Below are 5,004 nucleotides of genomic sequence, written 5' to 3'. Positions count from 1 at the left end.
AATTGGTGCTCCTAGCAGTGCCATGCATAGTGAGATCATGGATATCCAGACCATTTTGTGTCTGGAAGATTGCATTGTAAGCAGTCCTACTCTTCCTTTGACCCTTACATTCTTTCTGCCACCTCTTCTGCAATGTACACTGAGCCTGAGAAGGTGTGATAGAGATGTCTCAGTGCTGAACAGTCCACTGTTACTTCTTCTCATTATGGTGACTTTTGAGTCTTCCCAGTGGTCATGACCATCCAAAAAGAGAAGTTTTGGAGAATGGAATTTCAAAGGGGAAAGTGTGGGGGGGGGGGAAGGGAGGGAATTAACATGGGATTTTTTTTATAATCATGGAAAATGCTAATAAAAAAATTTTTTTAAAGTATCTTTCTGAAAAAAAAAATAAAAATAAACCAAAAAGAGAAGTTTCTCTAACCAAAAATAAGAGTAGCATTAATATGTGGGTATGCACATTAAGAAAAGTGCCGGGCTGGAGAGATGACTTAGTGGTTAAATGCTTGCCTGTGAAGCCTAAGGACCCCAGTTCGAGGCTTGAATCCCCAGGACCCACGTAAGCCAGAGGGCGCACGCGTCTGGAGTTCGTTTGCAGTGGCTGGAGGCCCTGGCGTGCCCATTCTCTCCCTCCCTCCCCCCCCCTCTCTCACTCTCTCTCTCTTTCTGCCTCTTTCTCTGTCGCTCTCAAATGAATAAATTTTTTTAAAAAAAGGAAAAAAGAAAAGTGCTTAGGGGGCTAACGTGATGGCTTAGTGGTTAAAGGCTTGCCTGTGAAGCCTAAGGACCCTGGTTCGAGGCTCGATTCCCCAGAACCCACATTAGCCAGATGCACAAGGAGGAGCTTGTATCTGGAGTTCATTTGCAGTGGCTGGAGGCCCTGGCGCACCTAGTATCTTTTTCTCTCTCTCTGCCTCTTTCTGTCTCTCAAATAAATAAATAAACATAAACATAAAAAAAGAAAAGAAAAGAGGTCTCGGCGTCCTAGGAAGGAAGCGCTGCGGCTGCCGGGTCGTGGGCGCAGCCGTCCATGTGCGCGGGTGCCGCCGCGTCGTGTATGGAGCTGATGGAAGCGCCCCTCAACCCGGTGAGCGTCCCCGGGTCCCCCCCGCCCACACACACACACACAAGGCCCGCCGCCGTCCGGGCTTCGTCACTGAGCGCTAAGGGTGTGCGCCTTGCCCAGAAGTAAAAGCTAAGAAACCGAACGAAAGCCAACGAAGACACGCTGGCAGCTCGGGCCGGCGGGTGTTGAGGGAAGACGCGCGATGCCCACGAGTTCCCCGGCCGGCTGCCGCAGCGCGGCTTCCCGGGCAAGGCCCGTTTCGGCCCGAAGGCTGCGGGGCGGCCGGGAGAGGCCCGGCGGGCGGCAAGCCGGGGCGCTGTGCCCGCGCCGCACCCGCACCGGCCCAGGCCGCGTGGAGCAGCAGCCGGGTCGTGGTTCGGAAGTGGGGCGCTGAAGCCACCGTGCGGGTGCGCTCGGGCTCGTCCTTAGTGGCCTGTGACCGGTCCTCGCGTTTGTTGTGAGGCGGAGAGGACCCGGGCCCGGGAAACGGTGCGGTGAATGCGAGAGAGAGGTCGCTGTTACACTGGACGGTCGTGAGCCTCTGACTTCAGTTGTTAGCTGCGGGGAAGCACGAAGAGGCAATTTCTTGTCACAAAAAGGCTACGGCGTATCTCTCTGAAGCCATGAAGCTGGCCCAGTCTGAGCAGGCTCACTTGTCACTGGAACTGCTAAGGGACAGCCACATGAATCAGCTGCTCCTTATCCAGGCGAGGTGGAAGCGGGCGCAGCGTGAGGAGCGGCTGAAAGCGCAGCAGAGCACGCACAGAGACGGGGGCCGCTGCTGTGGCGTGTCCCAAGCCCTCTGCGGAGGCGGCGGAGGGCCAGGGCCTCCATCTGCCTCAGAAGCACAGCCCTTCCACAGAGAAACACCTCCCTGAAGTCCAGGGGGTCTTCGACAGGGATCCAGGCACACTGCTATTTTTACTTCAGCAAGAGTGAGCCAACAGAGCTGTGTATTGGCAGCAAAGCCCCCAAGGACGAGAAAACCATCATGGAGAAGCAGGCCACCAACATTGCAGACTTGAAGCGGCACGTGGAGGTGGCTGAGAATGAAAGGCTAAGGAGGGAACACAAGCTGCTCAAGGCCAGACTTGTGAGAGGGTCTGTGGAGAAGGAGCTGAACGTGGCCGCCGACTTGGTAGAGAAGTCGGAGCTGTGGAGCCTGCCCCCCACTCAGAGCCATCCGCAGCCTCCTCCACGTGGCAGAAGTTCGCCACAAACACCGGGAAAGCCAAGGGCATTCCAATCCCCAATCTTCCCCCACTGGACTTCCCATCTCTAGAACTGCCTCTCATGGAGCTCTTGGATGATATGCTGAAAGGATTCATAATCAATTAAAATGGGAGGCCGTTGTAGAGAGAGTAACAGTTAATCCAGGAAAGAGGAGGGGAAAGCCAGAGGGTCATCCTGGCAGTGCTCACAGCCTGCTCTGCAGAGGAGGCTGCCAGGACCTGGGAAAGTCACTGAAATGTGATGCCACTGAGGTTCGACTGAAGCTAATGACTCCAACCTGGCAGGTGCTAAACTCTGGGAGATTTGATTTCTCCTGATGCAAACCAAATGGCTACCTGGAATAAATTTTTCAAACTTATTTTTCTTCAGGGTTAAAAATGTATAAAAGTATGTCATATGTAATTAATCGATAATGCCATGAATGATAATGCAGAAACCCACTGCGGTAGCTGGCAAGGCTGCCTGGGACTCGAACATTCTTTCTATCATATATTGACTGTGCTGTGCACATTTTGTTTGTTGAAACAAAGGTGTGTTGGAGACCTTTCTAGAAACTATATGTGCCACACTTTGCAGTACCCTTAACATAATGATAACTTCAAGACTATCAGGAGAAATATTTAAATTTCCATTTTATGAATAAAGGAACCCAATTACTAGTTATGCATTTAAAAAATATTACCAGTTTACATAATTAATCAGAGTGCACATTAGTTCTAATTCTGTGTGTTATATGAAGCATCATTTGAAACTACAGAAGTGTCCTGTATTTTAAATGATGAGAGTACCGTGAGTGAGAGTAACGCTAGCTAGCAACATTTAATTGTAAGAGATCAATAAAGTCATTGTGTTTCAAAAAAGAAAAGTGCTCAGGGGTTAGAGAGACGGTTTAGTGGTTAAGGCACTTACCTGCAAAGCCTAAGAACCCAGGTTTGATGACCCAATACCTAAATAAGCCAGAAGCACAAGGTGGTGCATGCATCTGGAGTTCATTTGCAGTGGCTGGAGGCCCTGGCATGCTCATTCTCTCTATCTGTCTCTTTCTCTCTCTCTCTCTAACAAATAAATTAATTAATAAATAAATATTTTAAAAGATAAAAGTGCTTACCAGGCAGTTTGATGAGCATAATATGTGCATTTAGCCAGATCCATGTACTGATTTTTGTTTGGCTTATTCTTCTTCTTCCAAGACCCTAAGGTATATCATTAAGTTATTTACTTGTGATCTCTCAAATTTTTTAAAAAATATTTTTTATTTAGTTATTTTCAAGCAGAGACATAGAAAGAAGAGAGACAGACAGAAAATGGGCATGCCAGGGCCTCTAGGCACTGCAAACTCCAGACGCATGCACTGCTTTGTATATCTGGCTTTACATGGGTACTGGGGAATCGAACCTGGGTCATTAGGCTTTGAAGGTAAGCACCTTAATCATTGAACCATCCTTCCAGGCCTCACTAATTTTTTTGTTTGTTTGTTTTCTTTTTTTTGTTAAAATTTTTTATTTATTTATTTGAAAGTGACAGAGAGAAAAAGAGGCAGATAGAGAGCGAGAGAGAGAATGGGCGGGCCAGAGCTTCCAGCCACTGCAAACAAACACCAGATGCCTGTGCCCCATTGTGCATCTGGCTAACGTGGGTCCTGGGGAATCGAGCCTGGAACCAGGGTCCTTAGGTTTCACAGGCAAGCGCTTAACCGCTACGCCATCTCTCCACCCCATTTGTTTGTTTTCAAGTTAGGGTCTCACTCTAGTCCAGGCTAACCTGGAATTCACTAAAATGGCTCAGGGTGGCCTTGAACTCATGGTGATCCTCCTACCTCTGCCACCTGAGTGCTGGGATTAAAGGCGTGCACCACCACGGCTGGCTCCTCACTAATTTTTTAATATAGGCACTTAGAGATACAAATTTTCCTCTCAGAACTGCCTTCATAGTATCTCAAAAGTTTGTTAGGTTGTGTTTTCATTATCATTTGATTGATGAATTTTATATTTCCTTCTTGGTTTCTTCAATGATTCACTCATCATTCAGTAGTATATTATTTAATTTCCAAGATTTGTGTATACTCTATAGTCTCTCTTGCTGTTATTTAGTAGCTTTATTCCATTATGATCAGATAGAGTACAAGGAATTATTTCAGTTTTCCTGTATTCACTAAGATTGGATTTTATCATAATATATGATCTATCTTAGAGAAAGTTCCATGTGCTATTGAAAAGAATGTGTATTCTGGAACATTTGGATGGAATATTTTGTAGATGTCTGTTAGATCTAGTTGTTTTATGATGCCATTTAATCCAGAAACTTCTCTGTTTATTTTTTGCTAGGATGACCTGTCTGTTAGGTTAGGACAAAAATGGAGTCACAACAGGAGGGCAACAGAAACATAAGGAAGTGGGTCATCCACATTCCTCAAGGAACCACCCAGCCATCATCCCTTCCTTGCCTAACAAATTCCCCAATCTAGGTTTCCTGCCCCCTTATCTCTCAGGTCACTGTTGTGATCTCACATCTTAGCTATTTCCCTTCCTCATCTTCCCACAACTGAAGAACTCTATATAGCCCACTATCTGTAATCTCAAAGTTGACCATGCTCCACTCTTGAGAGTCAGTCCTGGCAGCTCATGTTTTCCAGAATAAAAGCTTCCATCTTTGCCTCAGAGTGTTCTCCATGGTCTTGGTCACTCCTGAACCTTACACTGTCAGTTGGT

General features: G+C 47.1%; 1 pseudogene; it reads left to right on the top strand.

Moving 5' to 3' along the window:
• The first annotated feature begins 1,265 nt into the window (after positions 1-1,265).
• On the top strand, positions 1,266-2,465 carry LOC123461561 (annotated as a pseudogene).
• The last annotated feature ends 2,539 nt before the right edge of the window (positions 2,466-5,004 follow it).

Source organism: Jaculus jaculus, chromosome 6 (assembly GCF_020740685.1).
Source record: "Jaculus jaculus isolate mJacJac1 chromosome 6, mJacJac1.mat.Y.cur, whole genome shotgun sequence".
NCBI classification, from domain to species: domain Eukaryota; kingdom Metazoa; phylum Chordata; class Mammalia; order Rodentia; family Dipodidae; genus Jaculus; species Jaculus jaculus.
Note: the sequence above shows the minus strand (reverse complement) of the source record. Positions and strands in the feature narration are given on the sequence as shown.